This window comes from Chinchilla lanigera, unplaced genomic scaffold (assembly GCF_000276665.1).
Source record: "Chinchilla lanigera isolate Chin_1 unplaced genomic scaffold, ChiLan1.0 scaffold00019, whole genome shotgun sequence".
In the NCBI taxonomy this organism is placed as follows: domain Eukaryota; kingdom Metazoa; phylum Chordata; class Mammalia; order Rodentia; family Chinchillidae; genus Chinchilla; species Chinchilla lanigera.
In genome coordinates, this window is record NW_004955420.1 from 25,973,007 (window position 1) to 25,996,471 (window position 23,465).

Genomic DNA, 23,465 nt, shown 5'->3' on the forward strand with positions numbered 1-23,465 from the left:
CTTCTCAGGGGCCTGAGAAACCCCTAAATCTCTGCTTCACCTCCAAGACATCCAGTCCTGTTGGAGGTAAGGTCTACCCAATGTTGTGTTTTGGTTTGGTTTGGTTTTTTGTTTCTTTGTTTGGCTGGTACCAGGAATTGAACTCAGGACCTTGCACTTGCCAGACAGGTGCTGTAACACTAAGCTATATCCCCAGCCCCTTTGTCTCTCTCTGTGTGTGTGTGTGTGTGTGTGTGTGTGTGTGTGTGTGTGTGTGGTCCTGGGGATGGAAACCAGGGCCTTCACATCTGCTGCTTTTGGCCTCTTCATTGGGGAGGTGGAAATAAGCCTTTGAGGGTGATGCTTCTAGTCTCCTCTGTGCAGAAAGCATATTTAAAGATCCTGGGGGTTCCCAGGCCAAGACCACAGGCTGAGACTGTGTCAGTCACATGGGCACATCCACAGGAAGTGCAGAGTGAGGGCATTTCTGGGGTACGGGGCAGCAGATGCCTGGCCCTGCCCGAGGCCCCACGCATGGGAGATCCCTGGAGGTCACAGCCCTGTTAGCACAGCTTGAGGACGGGTAGGAGAGGATAGGGGGACAGAACCAGGACACGGTGGCCCGGGCGGTGGCGGGGAGGTCAGCTTCAGGTCCCAGAGAGGAAATCCTCCTTCCCAGGAAGCTGAAGTTGCTTCTGGCTACTGTGATATTGTGCTTGGTAATATTTTTTGTCCAAGCCAAGGACACGTTGGAAAATAAAAAGCCCAAATCCTTAGCAGACCTTAGCTGGCTTGCAGAACGCATGAGCCAGCAGCTGGGGCCACACCCAGCGGTGTCGGTGTCAGGCTAAGGCGGGTAGGGGTGCCACCCCAGCCAGCATGCTGGGGTAGAGGGTCTCTGTTTGGGCCTCAGTGACAGACCAAGACTGGATGTGCTGGGCTGCATCAGGAGGGCAGAGTGGGTGACCGCAGTCCTGGACAGTGAGCCCCAGGGCCCAGCGGCACAGGCTGCCCCTCCCCTAGAAGGTGGGAAAGTCGGCCTTGTGGAGGGTAAGCAAGTGATCAGAAACTTAGCCCAAACCAGCTTGAGCAGAACAGGGAAACTGCGGACTCTGAAGCTACCCCGAGCTCAGAGATGGAGCTGGGCTCAGACGCAGCTGCGGAGGGATCAAATACGGTCAGGGCTTTCTCTCTCCACCATCCGCCATAGCCGGGGTGGCTCCACCGCAGCCTCAACTGCCCCAGCTCTCGGGACTCCCACACAGGAATCTGAGGCGGGGTCTACATGAGCGGAGTCTGCACCAGCGATGTCTCTGACTCTCTCCGCATGTTGGACTCATGCTCTTCACTCCGCGGTCCTCACAGGGCCAAAGCCACACCTACAGGCAGCACCAGGAGCAGAGAGCAGCTCCCACACATGGGACAGAAGCCAGTCTGAGAGAGGTGCCTGGTCAGCTCTGCAGTCCCTGCCCCCTACAAGGCCACACTCTTTAGTCAAAGGGTGAAGGCTGCTCTGATTGGCCGAGGCAGGTCACATGCTCATCGCCATGGCCACAGGGATGGCTGGAGCAGAAGCAGCTTCCCTTAACCAACGGGCAGTGCCCTGATAGGCACACCAAGGAGCACATGCCCCTTGGGAAAGGAGCTAGAGGTGGACCAGGGCCGGGTAGGGGTTGCGCGAGCCCTGGACAGGTGTCGAGCAGCTGGGATGCCCGGGGTGCGCATGTGAAGGGTGCCCAGCCACGGGGCAACACCTTGGAAGCCAGAGGACGAAGTTTGTTACCACTGATGTAGCGGCTAGAGCATCCTGCACTCTCTTATCTGCGCTTGACTTTAAAATACAGTCAGACCTTCACATGCGACCGCTTTGAAACGCACCGAGTCGGGTACTGCTGACACTTTGGGGCAAAACTGTCCTTGTCATTTCTTTGGAACTCGGTCGACGCACACGCAGAGCTCATCAGGGTCGCTGCCTCGTGACTCCCCGCCCTCTCCAGCCCGAACAATTTGGTCCTCATTGAGCCCCCCCCCCCCCCCGCATCCAATGAGCGATGAGCTATTTAGGTATCGCAGCAAAAGCATAGTCTAAACGCTGTCGGGTCCCTTTGCAGCCACACGCTGCGGGGAGCGAGGCGCCCGATGCAGGCGCTGCCAGGGCTTCTTCAGAGGGGCTCAGAAGGGCAGACCCCGGGGCTCCCCCGGTGCTCGGCCTCCTCTGGCCCTGCTTGGTAGCCGTCCTTCGGGTCACTGGCTCAGTGCACGCGCAGATGGATCCACGTGGGAGGCACGGAGAAACCCCACGCACCTCGGCGGGGGCCTTAGACGGCAGAGCCTTAGGATCGCTGCCCGCGGCCCTGTCCGGGCCTGGCCAGGAAGCGCGGGACCAGCCCGAGACTGACTCGGTGGCTCGCCGATCCCTCTTCTGCACATCGTCAGGCGGGCCTCCGTGCCTCGAGGGACACCTCAGAGCCCCTGAAATCAGCGTGGACTCTATCACGCCCCCGGGAGGCGGTGGGGTGGACCGGCGCCTGCCTGCGCAGGCGTGTGTTCGGCGGGAGGGCGCAGCCCATAACGCACTGTTGGGGAAATGTGAGTGAGCCTCTGGCCCTGAACTCCTGTCACGAAGCATGCCGCTGGTAGTAACCAAAGGGACCTCACAGTTGGCCGAGCTGGGATATGGAAGGTGCCAACATCAGAAAGAGCTGTCACCCCCCAGGTCTCAGGGTCCCAGGCTCTGGGCTGGAGTCTGAGGCACCGGGGGAATGGCTTTGGACACCAGGGAGCCCCATTCGTGCAGGGGCTGCAGGAGGAGCAGTTTTCCCGCAGGAGAGGGAGAAGATCCGGGAAAGGAAGCAAAGGCCTTGGGGCCCAGAGCACACAGGGGGCCTCCAAGGACAGCAGCCTTGCTTCGGGGTGCCCCGAGACCCACGGCAGGAAAGAACTCCAGAGCAGGGCGGCCTCCAGAAAGTGCCAGGGTCGCCACGTGCAGAGGGCGGGGCCGCGGTGTGGTGCTGGTGAGGTCCGCGCCCCTGGGGAGTGTGCCAGATCAGGCGGTTCCTGTCCTCGTGTGCACACCTGCAGCCTGGGCCTTCGACCAGACCCAGCCCGACCAAGGCTTCGGCTTTGGAGGAGCTGCAGGATGATCTAGAAGAGGTAAAGGCCTTGCTGGAGAAAGCTACTAGGAAGAGAGTACGCGATGCCCCTACAGCTTAAAAATCCAAGATTGAAACAGAAATAAAGAATAAGATGCGCCGGGCGTGACGGCACATGCCTGTAATCCCAGCACTCTGGAGGCTGAGGCAGGAGGATCGCTGCAAGTTCAAGACCAGCCTGGGCTACAAAGTGAGCTCAAGGCCAGCCTGAACTGCACAGCAAGACCCTGTCTCAAAAAGACAAAAAGACAAAAAAAAATAAAAAATAAAAAAATAAAAAGAATAAGATGCAACAAAAATCACATAAGAAACCAGAACTTCTTTAAGACGAAAAACCAGCTGCTGTGGTTGCTCCCATCGCAAGAAGATACACAGTGAAGATCAGTAGTTACAGATGTGCTCAGTCAGATAAGTTTGTGAAAATCTACATTACCTTAACTGAAGTCCACCAAGCTCCTGCTGAGACTGTGCAGGTGCATTCCACAGAGAGGTCATTCGGTCTTTCGGTAAAGAATCTAAATGGAAGAGCTACACTATGACTGTGAACAATCTCTTAAAACCCATCTCAGTGGGAGGCAGTTAAAAATCAGGACTCATACAGTTCTCTTGTGGAGAAAGAGAGCAGAAAACACTTCCTGGGAGCATTTCACTCGGGCTGGAAAAGAGCGCAAAGACAAAGAAAAGCCACCTACGACGCTGAGACAGATCCTAGTGAGGGATTGACGAGTGTTCCAAAGAAAACTTATGAAGTGGGAGATGACGATAGGAAGCGAACCATTGATAAAGCCTGGGTGGAATCCAGAGAGAAGCAAGCCAAAGGAGACACAGAATTTTGAGACTTTCAAGTCCTTTTGAGCCTATAATACGGAAGTACTGATATTTCCAATAAGAGGATGCTTGTGAGCTGCACATAGAGATTTGACAGATGGCTACAAAGCCTTCAAAGTAAAGGCAGTGACTTCACCATTTCTTACTGGAGGATTTATTTAAATAAGGTACGCATATTAAGTAGTTCCTCCAAAGATGGTTCCATTAGTACCCCGGTCACTTTGTTCCTGAAAGGCTCACACGGTATTCTCACTGAAATATAACAAGCAAGTCTTGCCTAATGAAAGCAATACATTATGCATATTTTTGTTCAGCAAGGAGGTGGAAAAGTATACGCTTGCCTGTAAGTTACAGATGTCAGCTCCCACTAGTGTAAGAGTAAGTAAAACTGATTTTTTGTATAAAATTCGAATATGTGCTTGTGCTTCAAATTTGCTGCAGAGCAGATGATCCCCTGTTGCCGGCTGAGCAGGGCAAACAGCAGGGATTACCATGCACTAATCCAATCACACATGTTTCTATCTAGATTTAAATATATTTGTTTATGAACATAAGATTGCAGTAATGGAAAAGCATCTTCACATAGTACCAGTTAGTAAGTTCTACCATGAATCAGACAGCTTCAAAATTAATAACCTTAAAATAAGAATAATTAATTTGAAAATCCATTTATTCCTATGTTCAATAAAGTTGGATTTTTGTGTTTAAAAAAAAAAGAACTCGAGGGCAATACTGTGATGAGAGGGGACGGCCTGCACCATGGGCCAAGGCGACAGCCCCTCCGTCCCAGCAAGCTGGAACCGCCCCAGGAAACACTGAGACCGGCATTGCCAGGCCCCGCTCTTTGCCATGGACCTTACACCTTGGTCACCTCTTGTCTAGGCAGCGATCAACCCTCCGAGGGAACGGCGGGGCTGGCAGGAAGCGTCCTGGTGGCTGCCGGACTGAGGATCCTCTGAGGAAGAGTCTGGAGAATTCGCGTCTGCAAGGGTGGAGACTGGGCTGCCCCTGACTTTCTCCAGAGGGACGGCGCTTTCGGGTGGCACAGAGCAGGCAGGGCGTGGTGGCTGGGGAAGGCCAGGGAAGAACAGCAGAGACCCACCATCCCCCGCGACACCAGGTTGGCAGGATGCATCCGTGTGCGGCTGCTTTTCCTGGCTCTTTCCAGAACTCTTAAGTGAATCACGCTGTCGCCTTCCACAGCCCAGATGCTGCCAGTGACCTAAGCTACTGGACCCCATCCCCATGTGACTCCCTCCCCACCAGCAGAGGAGAAACAGGAGGAAGCATGGAGAAGCAAGAACGCAACCTTCGCCCCGGGAGCGTGCGGGCCTTGCAGGTGGAGGTTAGCATCCTCCGCCAAGCATTTCCCCTGGGTGTCTGCCAGGGAGCCGGGCACCAACATCTCTCAGGATGACGCCATGGACGGCGAGAGGTGCAGGTCTCACCTGTACAGCTGCAGGTGCGGGGAGGAAGTCTGGTCCAGCTGCTCCTGCAAGGGCTGGCATCTGCGTACTGGAGTAACAGACCAAACCAGGTAAGCCCCAGCCCTGGGGCCCAGCAAGCTGGCACAGAGGGAGCAGGGCTGAGCCCAACAAGGAGGCCCCAGGGGCACAGAGGGCCTCTCAAATCCAGAGGGTAAGCGCAGACGAGAATGCTCTAGAACAACAGCAGGAGCCAGAGCTGTAGTCCTGATACCTCAGAAGAGGAGCAGACTCTGGCCCAAGTGGCAGCAGAGGACGGCAAGGAAATCAGGGCGGGAACCAGGTCAGGGCCCATAGCCGATGTCTGCAGCCCGGGCCAGGGGCACTCAGCTACATCTCCCTTAATGCCCCTCTCAGTGATCAGGGTGGATCCCTCTTTGGACATCTCCAACCATAAGTAACAGAAACCTCACTCAGAGCGCTGTAAACGGTAACAAGACCGCTGAGTTACAAAGCGGGACCCTCAGCACAGCAGGTGGACAGCTGACCGTGCCCGGCAGCCTCAGGCCTGGTTTTCAGTGCAAACCCTGCAGGCTCCCAGCCCACAGCTGGCTCTGGCTTCCACTTATGAGCCTTATGCCATCTCAGACAGCCATTCCAGCCTGACCTTCAGACAACAGAAGCCCCAGCCCACGTCCTGAGAAATTCCATGGCTGGAAAACTCAGTGGAGTCTTTCCTGAATTCCTAGTACATAGTTAGGATGATTGTCATGCTATATGCCTGTGTTTTGGAGTCATTTGTTACACAGCAGTGGTGACCAGTACGTCATCATCGAGCTGTGAGCATAAAGGCACCAGAAAAGAATTAGGGTCCAGAAGAATTTTCTAATCATTGCAGAGTATCCAAAATACCTAACTTCCTTTTGTGGCTGTTTTAAGGGCTCAGGAGGAGAGTTTTGGGGACAGATTACCTGGGGAGTTCTGCAAGAGACTTACATGTTTAAGCAGGCACGTGGAGTCTCGAAGAGAAACCTCATCTGAGCCTCAGAGCCCAAGGTGAGCACACAACTCAACCTCTACCTGGGTCCAGACTGCATCCTGGACCTCCTGGGCCTGGGACCCATCTGGCTGCCTTCTGTGAGCACTGGTATGTGGGGGCCACACTGCCAGGCGCTGCACTAGCTGCACCTCATTGTCCCTTCCCCCAGAAACAAGAGGCGGGAGGCCCCTGGGCTACCAAGCTTCCCACCTCCTCGCAGGGTCCCTGGAATCTCAGGGCCAGCAGCCCCCGGAGCCACTGTTTGCAGCAGCCACTGCCTCGACTGTCCAGACTATGCCCGTGGTTATGGGTGCCCTGCAGCAGGTCTGCAAAGAAAGCTGCTTAATGGCGGCTCTGTGGGCGGGCAGGGAGCATTGCCTACAGGTGTCTTTCCCCACTCACCTTTTGATGGGCATCTAGGCTGCTTCTGTGGCTGAACTACTGTGAATTGCACTGCTGTCAAGCTGGGTACACGCAGGTCACTGCAGCGTGATGTCTTCCACTCCCTGTGGGAAGAAACCCAGAGGACGTACAAAGGGAATTTGGTTTTTTGAGGCATCGCCGCCCCGATCTCCAGGGTGGCACTAGTTGGCACTCCCACTGGCAATGTAGAGGGCGCCTTTGCCCCACACCCTCAGCCTGAACTGTTGCTTTTGTGTTTCGATGATCGCCTTCCTGGGGGGCTCGCTGGGCAAAGCTGGCCACCAGGGCAACGCTCGCTCAAGCAGCCCGTGCGAGAGCGCCCCCTGGTGGCCAGGGACCGAGACTTTGGGTGCAGGTGCCCCGGTCCCAGCCACACCTCTGGCGACTGCAGCTCCAGAGGACTGCCAGACCCCTCCCCACCAGGAAAGACTGGAAGCCAGGGCTCTCTGCTGGCTTCCCCCCATTCCTACCCACAGAAACTGGGTGGGACAGTAAACGACCTCTTCAGCCACCGAGCGTGGACCGCACCCTTGAACAGCCTGGCACCAGTGACCAGTGGAGCCTCGGAGTGGCATAGCCACCAGCCCGGAGTTGCATAAGGGGTGGCCACAGCACCAGGGTAGGGAAGTCCTCATCCTGTGACTCTGAGCACATCTCGGTCTCGGTCTGGTGACACGGAACTGCTTCAGTTCCAGACCAGGGCCGCTGAGGCTGCAGGCACAGGCAGCACTGCCCAAGCCACCCTGGCCATCCGGGGCCTGGACACATACAGCTCCTCTGACCAGAATCCCAGGGTTCAGGGATGGCGGGAACCCTGCGCTGCCCCTTGCTTGTGGCCGCTGAGATGCAGAGGAACAAGTTGGGGACCGCAGTGTCTCTCACTTGGACACACCCCACCCATGGGCCCCACATCCAGACTTCCACATGTGCCACAGCTGGATCCTGGATTGACAGCTCTGGGTCAGGCACAGGGTCCCCCGGCCTTGCTCCCTGCTGCTGATCAGTACAGTCACTGGTCCCATGTGCACGAGTGGGTGGTGGGCAACTACCCACCCTGCACAGGCGGGCCGTGAGTGACCCAAGCTCACCAGCACCCTAATGGTTTTCAAACTGGGTTCCTTGGAACCCTAATGTTCTTCAGAGTTACTTTGGGGTTTGCCTTTAGGAAAAGTCACTGCACCAGTGCTGTCTGATAAACATACAAAGTTAGTCACATGTGGGATTTTTAATTTTTAAGTAGCTCCATTGTTAAAACTCTAAGAATAAATAGATAAAATAAATTTTACAATATCTCTAATCCAGTGCTAAAAATACCAACTCAACATGTAAACAGTGTATTGCATGTACCAAGAGATAGTTTGCCTTCTGTGTCGTGTGCTAACTCTTCAACATCTGGCGTGAGATTGTATTTACAGTTCCAGGTCAACCACCTTTCCCAAGCTGAAAACCCCAAATCAGGAGCGGGGAGCGGGGCGGTCTCAGCCATTAGGAAGAGACGACCGTCCCCTGGTGGACAAAACGGGGAACTACACGGGAGACCTGGAATAGTCCATAGAGCGTTGGCCTTCCGCGACTTCTCTGGGAAAGTCTTTGGGCTGTGAGCTCCCACACAAGAGTCCTGTGTATACGGCTTCGGCCATGAGAGGTCTGGAGTCTGCTGCCCTCCCTGGACCTGGGACGGCCTGGCCACTTACCCTAAGCATCCTCTACTTCTGGGGTCTCCAGGAAGCCAGCTGCCCGCTATGAAGGAGGCCAGGATGGCAGCTGAATAACAAGGGCCCCCAGAGAAGAAAAAATGCCATGTGGGGGCTTTGCGGGGACAGATATGTGAGTCCCTCCTGCGCTGGGGACACGAGCCCAGCTGCCAGATGGGCGCGGCACGTGAGAAGGAAGAGAAGCCCCTAGCTGAGCCTGGCCTGGATTTCTAGCCCGCAGACCCTGAGCAATCATAAAGCGCTGCTGTCTGAAAGCCGCTAAGTCTGGGCGGGTCTGTAGATGGCGCTCGATAACCTACACAAACGTGGTGTCTGCCGGCCCTATCGCATAGGCTGTGTGAAGATGTAGTGAGATTAACACTCAACTAACCGTGAGCACTGCTGTCGTCGCAGTGACGTGAATACCGTCCACTGTAATGGATAACATCCCCGATATTAGGATGCACCTAAGTGGTGCAAGCCCCTTGCCCGCCGGTCCCTCACAGCTGAGAAGCTATTGCTCCCAGCGGCCGTTCGGTCCCAGTAAGGTCTAATCAGTGGTGCGGGCACGGGAAGCAGGTGGCAAAGGCCATCCAAGCCACTAGAACTCGTGCACAGGTAATTTCCTTTACCGGTAGTACTCCAACGGCAGCAGACAACTGCACGGCTCTCGCGGAGAACTGAGGCCTGCAGAGGCGCAAGCCCGACTGGAGGACTTCCTTTTGCCTGACCACGTAGTGGTCCCTGGGGCCGCCAGGCTGAGCGTGACACAGGACTCCGCCCCACCCAGGCCGCCTGTGGAGAGCAGGAGAGGGAGCCCCGGCTCTGCTTCCTGGGGACTCCCTGAGCGGGGCGGGTCCGTCAGCCTCAGGAGGCGCCTGTGTCTGAGGTGTGGCCCGGCTCTGAGGTTGCTGCCAGTGTCCCGGGGACTGGGTGACCCAGGACGCTTGGGGCAGCTCCGCAGGAACCCGCAGGTGGCGTCCAGCCCCAGCCGCGGCCCGCCCGCCAGCAGGTGGCGCTGTGCGCGCACGGCGCTGGAGACCTGCAGGGCCCGGACAGCGGCGCCCACAGATTCTGCGGCCCCCCAGGGCCGGGGTCCTGGTGCGCAGCCCCACCCACAGGGCCAGAGTGGTCCCAGATGCAGTCCCAGCAAGCTTCCGCTGAGCGGAGCGGGATGGGCCAGAATCCCGGGGAATATGGAGGTGGATATGGGTGGTGGGGACTCCCCAAGGAGACAGCGGCTTCCTTCAAGGGGAAGGGTTCGCGCCGGGAGTTTCCTGTCTCAGCCACCCGGGCTGCGGAAACGCTGTGGGACCACACGAAGACCTCAGTGACGCGTGCTGCAGACCCTGACCGGCTCGTGCCTCAGTTTCCTCCGCTGCACTGCACAGGTCCCAGCAGCACCTGTGCTTCCCCAGACCTGGGGGAGCCCCCTGAAGAACTAAGGCTCATGAACTAAGGGACGGTGACACATTCCTGTAACCCCACCACTCTGGGAGGCTGAGGCGGGAGGATCACAAGTTTGAGCCCAGGCTGAGCAACTTGGCAAGACATTGCCTCAAAAAAACATTGAAGATACCACCATGTATTACAGCAGCCAATGATATTTTCCTACTAATCTATCCATAACTCTGTAGTGTTTGTATTGTTCCTATCCTATTTCGTAAATGGATATATGTTTATTATTATGTGTTTCCTACAACAACCATTGAGAATAGTTAATGATTATTCAATAGGTCACTCATGTATAGCTCTATTTATTTTCTTTAGAAGCCACTTTGAAGATACCAAAGTATAGTACAACAACTATTGATAATCTCTTACCTCTTTTGTCTGTAACTCACTATTATTTGTCTATTTGTTTTCCTGAGAAACTATCTTGTAGATAACAATATGAAAATGATAACCATTGATAATTTCCTAAAAAAAAAAAAATAGCAGGAAATGCAACTCAGTGCAAAGGCCCTGGGTTCAGTTCTCAGTATCGGGGTCGGGGGTGGTGAGAGAAAGAGAAAAGGAAACTAAGGCACAGGACGACCCCAGGCACAACCACTGCAATGAGAGTTTGAAACGGCACTAGATCACCAGCAGCGCCACTGTGCCTGGCTTACTGAGGTCCCTTATTTATGTATCTATTTTGCCTTTGAGCATGGGATTGCTCCACCTGCTGAAAGACTGTCCTGTCTCCCTTAGGTTGCTTGGGAGCTTTTGTCAGAGCTCCCTGCGCTAGGTGACTTCCGGGTCTCTGTTCTCTCCCACTCACCTTCGGTCTGTCCCCCTGCCCACACCACCCAACCTCCCCTGTGAGAGTGGTGGAACAGAGCTGAAGTCAGCTGGACTGCTTCCTTCCCTTCCATCCCTCTCTCACAAGGGGCTTTAGCTATTCTAGTTCCGTAGAAACTTTAGAATAAGCCTGTCTAGATCCATAAAATGTGTGGGGTTTTGGTAGGAGCTATAGTAAAAAACTATGTCTCACGTGTGGGAGAACTGACACCTTTACACTGATGAGTTTTACACGTCTCTCCATTTATGTCAGTCTGGATTTATTTCATCTGTGTCTTGTGGTTATCAGCATGTGTGTGTGTGTTGTGTTTGTTCTGGGGTTTGTGTGTAAACACTTCTGGGGGAGAAAGACAGCAAGAGTAAATGGCATTATATTTTGATTCTCGTGTGTTTATTGCTACCACAGAGACAGGACTGGTTTCAATGTTAATCTTGCATCTTGCAACTTTGCTAAACTCATTTCTTTTTCTAGGAGGGTTTTTTCCAGTTTGTTTTGTTTTTGGAGATTTCCTTGGCATTTTCGACATAGTCTATCACGTCATCTGCAAACAGGAGCTGTTTTATTGCTTCCTTTCCAGTCTTCATATTGGTCTCACTATGTAGCCCAGGCTGGCCTCGAACTCACAGCGACCCTGCTGCCTCAGCCTCCAAAGTGCTGGGATCACAGGTGTGCACCACCACACTCAGCCCAAGCTGTATGCTTTTAATTTCATTTCTACTTCCTTCCTGTGCCGTCTGGGACTTCCAGTAGCTACTGCTTATGAGTGGAGTACATAGGCAGCCTCACTAGGTTCCCATTCTTACGTGGAAATATTCAGTGTTTGGGGGTTCATGACACGTTAGCTGTGGATTTCTTCTGGTTTTATTTATTTATTTATTCTTTTTGGGTAGATACTCCATCAAGTTGAAGGAACTCCTCTCTATATTTTTTAAGAGTTTTATCATGAATTATCATGAATAGCTGTTGTGTCAAATGCTTCTTCTCTACCAAGTGACATGGTCATATGGTTGTTTTCTTCTTTAGACATTTAATGTAGTAGATTATATGGATGGACCTCAAGTACTGAGCCAGCCTTGCATCTCTGGACTAAAACCCACATTCTGTTTACTAATATTTTGTGAAGGCTTTTTCATCTACATTCAAGAGGGATGTCTGGTGTAGTCACATTTATCTACTTTTTGTACTATATCTGTCTAGTTTTGTATCAGGTAGTACTCATTTCGTGAAATGATTTGGGAAGGCCAAATCATTGGGAAGGTTTCTATTTTCCAGAAGAAGTGTTAAAATTGGTGTCAAGTCTTCTTTAAACACTTGAATGAATTTTGTAGAAAACTTTCTGGTTCTAGAAATTTCTTTCTCAGCAGGTTTTAATTACGAATTTATTCATAGCTGTAAAGCTATTCAAACAATCTGTGTCACGTTGAGCAAGTTGTGCTTTTGATAAATTCATCTACCTTGTCTAAGTTGTCAAATCTGTGCGTGCAGAACTGCTCATAGTATTTAACTACTATCTTTTGATTTCCACAGGTTCCATAGTGGGATCCCTTGTTTCAGTTCTAATTTGCCTTTTCTTCCTCTCCTTCCTTCCTTCCTTTCTTTCTTTTCATTTCTTTTCCTCTTTCTTTTCCTTCTTGCTGTTGATCTTACAGGATTATCACTTTTATTGATGTTTTTAAAGAACAATGTTTGCCTCATCTCCGTTGCTCAGTGTGGCTTTGTTTCTCCTCAGCCCAGGCGCTTAGCTCTCCTGTGGGAGATGCTTCTCTTCCCCAACATAGCCCGCAGGAGCATGAATTCCTCCCTCGGCGCTACTTGAACCGCATCTCACCAGGTGTGGGACTTTGTGTTTCCTTTTTATTTTATGTAATGTATTTTTATTTCCCTGGAGACTTTTTTTGACCTTTCAGTTATTTAAAAGGATGCTGTTTAGTTTTCAATAACTCACTCAGTATGGACTTCCAAGTCTCATACGCCGACTTGCTCATTTTATTATATTCTTCTTGTCGGCTGTTGGATCTGTAGGCTGGAGGAAGAATCACATCTTCATCAGGGAAGGGGCTGTGGGCTCTGCCAGCTAACTTTTATTGACATCAAAACATGTGAAACCACACATCTGCACATGTGTGCACACACATGCACACACATACATATACACACACACACACACACACACATGCACACAAATGCCAGGCATGACCTCACACGTACACCTCGCCAGCATAGCTTCAACTCTTATTTTCAAAGCCCAGAGCTGCTTGCAGACACAATGGCAAATGAGCAACGGAATCAGAAGCTGTTGAGGAAAACACTCTGCTTTGCCTCTTTCAGAGAATGAGGCCAAACCAAAACCGCCAGTGGAAATACCAGAGCAGACAAGATGTGTCAAGGTTTGGGTTGTGGCAGACAGGCTGCATTCCCCAATGTCACCGCCCCATTCTAACAAGGTCAGGCAAGCTAGTTCTGCTGTGAGAAATTGAAAGGACAAAACACGCTATTTTACTCCCGCAATGGAATGGGAAGCCCAGGAACTAAGATGTATTAAGAAGAAAGAAAAAGCTGGATGTGAAGATGCACACCTGTGATCCCAGCATTCAGGAGGCTGAGGCAGGAGGGTTACTTCAAGTTCAAAGCCAGCACACTGTGAGTTTAAGGGCAGCATGGACTACATAGCAAGACTCTGTCTCAGAAAGAAAGAAAGAGACAGACAGACAGAGAGAGAGAGACAGAGAGAGAGACACAGGGAGACAGAGAGAGAAAGGGAAGGAGGAAGGAAGGAGAAAAAAGAGAGGAAAAGAAACAAAGAAACAGAAAGAAACCTGAAAGAGTGAGCTGTGTACAGCAAGGTAATCCCAAGCTTTATAACACATCGGCATCCTCGTAGCAGGCTCCTGGGGTAGCAGCTGAAACCTGAGACTGCATCTCGGGGCTCCACGCTCCAAGCATCTATAGCGGTGGGCAACTTTCATGTCCCCATTAAAGTCAAGGGCACCCATCCTGAGACCGGGACTCCAACCTCAGCCTGTATCAGGACACTTGCCCCCCTCACACTCACTGCCCCTGCTGGGAGCCCTGACACATCCTCTGTCACCCTCCACAGGCGTGCGAGGAGCAGCAAGGAGAGGGGGTGAACACACACGCTATGGCGCACGCTTGACTTAAAGTATTACAGCAAAAGTCACATGGTCATGAGTCCCCTCGAAATCCTCCCCCTCGCTCTGCACGAACTCAGCCCGTCCTCCAGGCAGCTTTCTGCAGCCTCTCTGCAGTCCCCTCTCCTCAGTGTCTTTTGCTGCGCTGTCCTGGCTGCCTCCATGTCCTGAATGGACTCAAACTATTTCCCTTTCATGGTCACGTTGACTTTGGGAAGAACCGGAAGTCACGCGGTGCCAGATCCAGTGAATAAGGTGGGTGAGGACCCACTGTCCTATTTTCATGAGCTGCCTTTCCATCAGAGGGCGTTCGGCAGCAGCAGTCACTATATTTTTTTATCACAGCTCCTGAAGACCCTCAGGACAGGACTCCAGAGCTGCTGCAGGTAGTGGGATGAGTGTGTTCAAAGCTGGGGAAGATTTGGAGGGGATTCCTGGCATTGTGTCTTTTACCGTGACAAATTTTTAAAGTGTAAACATTCAGTCGTGCCAACATTCTCCCGGACCACTGTCCCCTCCCTCCCAGGGTGGCTCGTCCAGGAGCAGGTGGGGGCCTTGGGCTTCTCCAGCTGCTTCGTCTCCAGTGTGAGCAGGAATCACCAAGAGGCTCCAGGACTGACTCTGCACGTTTGGAACTCACTCCTGGGATCAGGGACAAGTGCCTCCCGCAGGCCTGCTGACCTCAGCAGGGGTCTCACCCAGAGAGCAAGGCTAGGGCGGGGTTAGCACAGCCCTGAGTGCCTACCAGCATCCCTGGGGTGCAGGGCAAGTGCTGCTGTCCAGGCCCAGGCCGTGCTCGGGGGTGAGAGCAGCCCTCAAAGGAAAAGGCCTCCGCCCAGGAGACGGAGGAGCACCCACGGAGCACTGGCAGGCAGCCTGGAACACCCTGGCTGTCGGGGTTTAGCTACAGGGGTGGTGAGGGTTTCCGCACAGGGCTACAGATGGGAGCAGAGGGACAGGAAGCGTCTCTCTTGGGACCACATCAAAGGGAAGATGCTGGAGAGACCCTCAGGAGCTGAGGTGACAGGCGGGTGGGGGACAGAGGCAGGGCTGGGGACTCTCCCCTCACCAGGGTTACCTGTTTCCTCCATTGCTGTGTAGCAGTGTGCACCGGCAGGAAGAGTCTTGAGAAGGAACCCATTTTGTGACACCTCGTGATTGCGTGACTCAGGAGCCGGGGAAGCCCTCGTCTGGGTAACTTTGCTCCGTTGGCATTATCAGAAGTTCTGCATTGCTGTTGACCTAGTGGGCAGACTGGTCCCGTGTGTGGCCCTTGGTGGGGAAGGCTGCTGAACAGGGCTCAGCTGACGCATCAACCAGCCCTCCACAGGGCCACACCAACATGGCGGCCCCATGGTGTTGGCCTTCACACAAAGTGGCTCAGAGCACTGAGAGATGACATTCCAAGGGACCCTAACTTCTTAGAAACTGGAAGTCTCAGAATGTCCCCTTCACCATGTTCTATGGGTCAAGCAAGTCACTGTGAACAACCCGGATTCCAGGACGGTGGACTTAAGCTTCACAATTCTGCAGGAGCAGCAGGGAAGATGGGCAGCCATATTTAACCTCCTATACTAGAGAGAGTTGGGGAGCGTTCGGAAGGCTCCTCGAGGGGTTTTCCCTCTATGGCATGTGCTGAGTTCTTGGTATGTGCCCACCACTGTCCTAGACGTTAGAGACAGAGCCAAGAAGGTCAGAGACGTGGTTCCAATCTTCATGGAGATGGTAGTCTGGAATAGTGTGATACAGTGGTGGCGAACTCATGGCACATGAGCCACGGTGGGCTCTTGGTATCATGGAAAGCTCTCAAAGGTTCGCCCTCACTGGTCTGACACACAATTACCCTATGCCTGGCACATGGTAAGCATGCAACAAACATTGGCTACTGGTTTTATGATTGTTAAATCACCACTGGATACAAATTTTACCATAATGAGATGAATGCTCTGAGAAATGACACAGTGCAAAAGAACACAGTCAACAGCAAGCCTGCCCTGCTCAGGAGAGGGATGTTCAAACCAAGGACGGATAGTAATGAGATAGAGGAAGGGACAAATGGCAGATGGAAGGCAGAGTGCACTGGGGGAGGGGCTGTGTGCATTCAATGAGACTGGCAGGTAACACAGGGACACGTCATCCAATGGTCTGAACTGGGTGTCTTTCATTTTGTCCCTTGAAGGCCACCCTCCACGGTCTCTACCCTGCCTCAGGGTTCTGATAGCTGGCCTATCTGGGCTGCCTCAACAGACTCCCTGGCCTCCTTTGCCTCCTGACTAGCACCAGTGGACCACCCCAGCTTGACAGCTGGTGGGATAGAATCAAGGGAGAAAAGGTTGGAATATTAATTGCCCCCCAGCTTCCTCCCTGCTGGGCTGGGGAAGAGAAATCCATGTTCCAGCTGCCAAGGGATGCTCAGCATCCCTCTATCCAGCCCTTTCGCCATGATGTTTCTGCCTTGGAGCCAGCCCCCCGTGGGCCTAATCCTCTGCAACTGTGAGCCAAGTAAATGATTTCCCCCTGGAAGCTGTGGGCATCAGGTATTTGTCCCTCGCAACAGGAACACTGAACAACGCACACAGCTCAATGAAAGAAAAACAAATCGACCTTGGTAGAGAAATTAGTCATGTGTGTTCAGACCTCGGGGAAGTAGAAGTGAAAAGCAACCAGGCCTCCTTTCCTCTTTCTGCGAGAAGTGGGAAATGGCCTGTGTGAGCTGCTTGGTATATATAAAGAAGTGACAGTGAAAGTCTTAGCCTCCTTGTTCCCGGTGCCAGGAATTGGGAACTAAGAGTTTCTTTCAGAAACCCACCAGCACATTCAGTGTGGAGACAGAGGTTTTTGGGACTGGACTCAGGCTGCCTGTAAATACAGCTGAGAGGCTGAGAACCCATTTCTCCTGCCAAGCACAATGAATAGTCAGGTGCAATGGTCAAAGTTCTGTCCCCTGGGAGACCATCCTCCTGGGAAGTTCCAGAAAGGAGCTATAATCCCACAGCTGCTACTTGGGGGTGGTGCTCGTATAGCATGCAGCATCATCTGCAAACCAGACACAGGTTTGCTCTTCCCTGCTAAGCTGGCCTCAGAGAACTCCTCAGGAGATACAAGTGCAGACTGGGAGCAAGAAGGCAGTCTGCTATGACAGGCCCATGGGCAGATAGACCTGGGCCGCACCAGTTTTTATACCTAAATATTTCAGTGTGCACTTCCTAAAGATAACAATATTCTCTCACATAGCCGCTAACACTTCCTTGAAGGTTTTATTGAAGCCATTATAAGCTTTAGCTAGTTCAGTGTGCCGTAATCCTGTCATCTAGTCCACTACGGAGGATCTGGTTTTCCCAGGTGATTCCATCACGGTCTGTAAAACACTTACCCCAGGACAGGGGCCGGTGTGGGCCCGCAGTCTGCATGCTTCCTCGTGCCTCTGCTTCCTCAGCCTTCTAAATTGGTTGCTGCTATTGTGGCTAAGGACTAGCGCTTCCTTCCTTTTTGAGAGAACATTCCACGCCTTAGGAATTTCTCATTGTCTTTCTATTCAGGATGTGCCCCCGGCTGGCATGTTCTATAAAACATGGTTCATCGGACATCATGCTTAACCTTTTGAAGAGTGGTTAATATTATTTCTGCAACTAATAAATACTGTGAGACCATGCAGATACCTTGTCTCTCATCTGACTTCCGCACCCTAAATTTAGCCTTTATCGATCATCCTCACAGTGCCGGATGCAGAGATCCCAACTCCCCAGATCTCCATCCACATTTACCCACAAGCTTCACTTTCCTGTAGAAAGTTTCCAGAGCCTATTTATTTACTTACGTATTTGCAGTATGGAGTGGTGGGTTCCTATTTTTTCAATTCGGGTCATGGATTTTGATGAATGATTCCACATAGACCTTGTGACTTTATTACCTATTCAATAATCATAATCATAAGATTAAATTCCAAAAAGCACCCAGAGGCCCTGGTGACATATGGCAACCTCAGAGCCACATCCTTCCATGAGTCTTGGAGCTCAGACTACTTAACATTCTCCTCCGGATCTCACCCTGGCCCAGACTCTGGCATAACGAGAAGGCCCCCAGTCTCTCCAGCCTAACACCGCTGGTGAAACCACACTAACCTGAAAGTCCAGATTACAACGGCCTGAACACACAGGCCCACGTCAGGACCGCAGCCTGTGCCCTCCCCTCCCTGTCACCCGGAGATAGTTGGTGACTGAGGTGTCTGAAGGGTCTCACATGTGGGCATCAACAGGCAGCGGGGATCTTCCCTGCCAACCTTTCCCTGGAAGGCCTGGCCACAGAGCCCCCTGAGGCCCCTCACTGCTCCACGGGGAATCCCTGCACAGCCAGGCCAGGGTGCCATCCCTAGGGACTCCCAAAGCTGTGAGACCTTTGAGGTGACAATAAGCCCATTCTTGGTCCCATCGGGTGTGGGGCTGAGGCTCAACCAAGCATCTTGCTGGAGCTGGTTGACCCCATCAGACCATGAGGCACTGGAGATCCAGTACCTCCAATGCCAGCCGTTCCTGTCCCCAAGGCCAGTTAACTTCTACCAAGGGCCCCATGCTCATGCTGGTGCCAAAGATCTCTGAGGCCTCGTCTCCACCCAGAATCTCACTTCCTCACAGAAGTGTTCAGACCTTAAGTGTGGTCACAGGACGCTATCTACACTGTGGTCTCCCAGGACTGCACTTCCGCCTCCGCACACCAAGTCTGCCTAAGGTTGGAACTCAGTCACACCTTTGTCCAGCCTACACAGACTTCTAGAACTTTCTGTTTAAGGCGAGAATATAAATATTTTTCATATTGAAACCAAATATGAGGAATTATAAATATTTAGTTTCAGGCTATATCGTCAAATTTAGGGAATAAACAGCTGTAGAACACTTGCTATATGAGCCTTCACAGTGTCACTTACCTTGGCAGAGAGTAATACTCACACACACACACACACACACACACACACACAGAGTCAATAAATTTGTAGGGAAAATGCCAATCTCAAAGTAACATAAAATTTTAATCAAAACAACATGATATTTCTAGTTCCCCTTCCGGCTGACCAGTAATTTAAATGTTAATAACATCTGATTTTGAGCATGTATATGGAAATGGGAACTCTTGTACACAGTTGGGGAAGTGTAAATAAACATAACTATTTCAGGGGACAATCTGGCTATATCTACAAAAATGTAAAATTCACATATATGACCCATAGAAGTCAGTCCACAGAAATATCAACACCAGCACATTGAAGATGTATGTATGTAGATGCTCTACTATTTTGTATGATGAAGCTCCGTGTCATTTCCAATGTTTTATTTTTTATTTATTTATTTATTACTTGTTATTGTCTTTGATTATTTGATCAATCTTATATTCTTATGTCTAGTGGACTGAGCAACTTGGTTGAAGATAACAGTATGTAATGTAGCAACCATTATAAATTCCTATCATTTTGTTTTGAGGTCATATATCATTTTGGTCAGTTTTGTGCTGTTTTGATTTTGTCTTCATTGTTTTTAATTTTTAAAAGAAAAAAGAAAAAAATTGGAAGCAAACTGGACATTTATCAACAGAAAAATAGATCAAGTACAACACCATAATTCAGTGCAAAGCTTTTCAGCTCTTAAAACGAATGAAGTAGACTTGGAAAGATGTCTGTGACATTTTGTGTAAATAAAAAGGCAAAGGACAGATCATTGTGCATAGAATAAGCCTATTTTTATTATAAAGACTAGTCAGTGGTTTGTATCTGTATACATAAAATATAAAAGTTGGCACAAATGTAGAAAACCTCTAGAAAAATATAATAAACTAAATTTCTAAATATGGAAGCACTCCAATTTCAGCTCCAACATGTAAATATCTTGGAAGTCATCATTCCAGTCCTCACAATAAGAAAAAAGCTGAACATCCAGGAGCAGTGGCACACACTTGAGACCCCAGCACTCTGGGAGGCTGAGGCAGGATGACCACAAGTTCAAGCCCAGCCTGGGCAACTTGCTGTCTTGGGGATATCATGTCTCAAAATAAAGAATAAAAGTATTTTTTAGGGCCTGGGATAAAAAGGGAGACTCAGAGTGAAAGTCATGGGGGTTCAGTCCCCAGTACTGAAGAAAGAGAGAGACTAAACAAATTAAAATAAATTTCCTTTCTTAGATCAATAGAAAATTTAAAGTTATAGACAACACACTACCTCAAAAACTGGATTAGCTCCCCTAAAGCAAAAAAACCCCACAACACCATTTCAAATGTTGCAGACAGCAAAGTTGACACAGTTAAATATCATTTACTGTTTTTTTAAAAAATCAATAAACTGGGAATAGAAGGGAAATTCCTGAACATGATAAAGGCTGTGTATGGAAAACGATCAGCTAACATCATAGTCAGTGATAAAAGATTGGAAACTTTCCTCGTAAGTTCAGGAACAAGACAAGAATGCTGAGCCACATGACTCCTATCCAGCACAGCCCTGGGAATTCAAGCCCAAGCCACAAGGCAATAAAAAGAAATAATAGGCATCCAAACTGGAAAGAAAGAAGTGAAGTGATCCATGTTCGGGTGAGTGCTCCAAATTCTACATACTGAACCCAGCACTTACTTTCTTTTGTTGTAGTAACCATCCAAGTGGGTGTGTAAAGTGATCCTTTGCTTTTGTTCCCATTACCTTGGTGACTACACTGAGAGCCCTTTCATGTACTTACCAGCCATTTAATATCTTTGGAGAAAAGTCTGCTCAAGGCCCTTGCCCACCTTTAATTTTCAAAATTTTTTTCTTTGTGCATTTTTAATTGGGTTGTCTGTTTCATTGCTGTTGACTTATAGGGTTTTTTATCTTTTCTGGATATTGATTCCTTATCATATACACACACTTTGCAAATATTTTTTCATTCTACGAGTTGTCAATCAAGTAAAGAGATCAACAGGGTAAATATATAAAACTAAAATCTTTTTATAAACAACATTAATTAAACTGATAAACCTCTAGCATGACTGACAAAGAAAAAAAAGATTCAGATCACTAATATTGAAAATGAAAGAGGGAAATCACTACTGACCTCATGGACTTTAGAAGGGTAATCAACAAATATTATAAACAGCTCTGTGCCCACCAATTTCATAACTTAAATGAACCAATTTTTGAAAAATACAAACTACCAAAACCTACCCAAGCATAAATATGCAATCTGAATACCCTATATCTATTTTTAAAATTGAATAGTAATTAATAATATTCCCAAAAATATAATTTCACAGGTAAAACCCACTCAAACGGTTTCACAGGTAAATTTAAGAAAGAAATGATGCCAATTCTCTACAAACTTTTCCAGGAAAGGAAAGCAGAAAGAACACTCACTGACTCATTCTCTGAGGCCAGCATTACCCTATTACCAAATCATATATCAACATTACAAGAAAGGAAAAATAGAGACCAATCTCTCAAACTTAAATGTTAAAAGCCTCAAAAATAATACCAAACAAAACCCAAAAATGTATTAAGCAAATTATGCTCATGACCAGCTGAGACACAATCCAAGTATGCAAGTCTGGCTTAAAACCTGAAAATCAGTTAAAGTAATTTACCACATCAACAAGAAGAAAAACCCTATGATCATATCAATAGATGTGGAAAAAGCATTCAACAAGATCCAATGTTCATTCACAAAAAAAAAAAACTAGAAAATACTGACACTTCCTCAATTTGATAAATAAATAAATAAATAAATAAAACACAAAAGCCCCAGAGCTAACATAATTCATAGCAGTGAGACACTAGATCCTTTGGCGTTAAATATGGGAATGTGGCAAGGACGGTCCCTCTCACCGCTCCTAGTCAACAAAGTACTGAACGTCTAGCTAATACGTTAAGATGAGAAAAGGAAACAGAAGGTGTACAGAAGTGGATGGCAGAAAGCAAATCTCAGGGCTGGGGGTTTAGCTCAGCAGCGCAGTGCCTGCCTGGCAAGTGCAAGGTCATGAGTTCGATTCCTGGTACTGGAAGAAAAACAAAAACAAAAACAAACAGAAAGCAAATCTCTTTGTTTGCCAATTCTCTCTCTATAAAATGCCAAAGAATCAATAACAACAATAAAAATAATAACTCCTGGAACTTATAAGCAATTATAGGAAAACTACAAGATATAAAGTTAATATACAAAGAGCATTGCTTTTTTAAATATCAGCAAATGAACATTTGGAATTTGAAATTATAAACATCACCATTTAAATTAGCACCAAAAAATTAAATGCTTATGCATTAATTTACCAAAGTATGTACAGGCTCAATAGGCAGAAGACTATTAGACTTCGTGAAAGAAAAATGAATATCTAAGTAAATAGATATTCCATGTTCAAGGATGAAAAGATTCACTATTATTAAGATGATTGTTCTTCCCAACTTGGTCTATAGTTTTAAGGTAACCTCAATCAAAATTGAGCAGGTTGTCTTGTAGATATCAACAAACTGATTTTAAAGTATTTTTTGAAAAAGCAAAAGATAGAATAGTCAACATAAAATTGAACAAGAAGACCAAAGTCAAGGTCCTTGGACACCAAAATGTAAGACTTAATGTAAAGGTAGAGTACTTAAGACAGTCTTACACTGATAAAAGAATAGAAAAATTGACTGGCAGACACAGAAACTATAGTGAACCCAGATATAGGCCTGAGCAGATTAAATGAATTGATTTTCGATAAAGAGGTAGACACAGCCAAATGGGTAAAGGATAATCTTTTCACAAGTGACCTCAGAGCAATTATGCATTCACACAAAAAAGAATTTAGATATAGGTCTTACATCTTCCACAAAAATTAATTCAACCTGGGCCTTAAATCTAGATGCAAAAGTATAGAACTTCTAGGAGAAAACATAGGAAAAAGTCAAGATGACCTTGGATTTTTAAGTAAATTTTTGGATCCCACACTATAAAATTTAAAAATAACAAATTGGACATCATTAAAATCGAGAACACTAAAAGAAAGAGCAAAGTGGGTCACATACTACGAGAAAATACATATTTTAAAAAATCTCTGATAAAGGACTTTTATCTGAACCATATAGTAAATCCCTTACAAGGAACAAAGGAGAACAAATGAATTTTAAAATGGGCAAAATTCTGGACAGACATCTTATCATAGATGGTACACAGATGGCAAAAAACATGCAAAGACTCTCCACATCATGTGTCATTATAGAGTTACAAATCACAACCGTGAGACAGCTGTGCACACATAGTAGCAGGGTCATTTTCAGCAAGGCTAGCAGTGCCCAGCACTGGTGGTTATGTGGGTGCGGAGCATACACGAGAATGTGCGTGCATCAGGGGTGGCCGAAAAAAGCATCCAGCCACTCTGGAAGACAGCATGGAACATACCTACACAGCCAAACACAGTCTTGTTATGTAATCCACCAATCACACTCCTAGTATTCTACACAGTTGAGTGCAAAACTTATGTCCAAACAAAAACATCATCCAAGTATGTATAG

General features: G+C 49.0%; 1 long non-coding RNA gene and 1 pseudogene across 1 annotated transcript; one reads left to right on the plus strand and one right to left on the minus strand.

Moving 5' to 3' along the window:
- The first annotated feature begins 3,418 nt into the window (after positions 1-3,418).
- LOC102030201 lies at positions 3,419-4,186 on the plus strand (annotated as a pseudogene).
- Positions 4,187-4,611: 425 nt separating this feature from the next.
- Positions 4,612-7,493, minus strand: LOC102030535. The gene is made up of 4 exons (XR_001233667.1): positions 7,316-7,493; positions 6,825-6,928; positions 5,408-5,474; positions 4,612-4,941 (listed from the first exon to the last, which is right to left on the minus strand). It is a non-coding gene; the product is annotated as an uncharacterized LOC102030535 (long non-coding RNA).
- Positions 7,494-23,465: the final 15,972 nt, after the last annotated feature.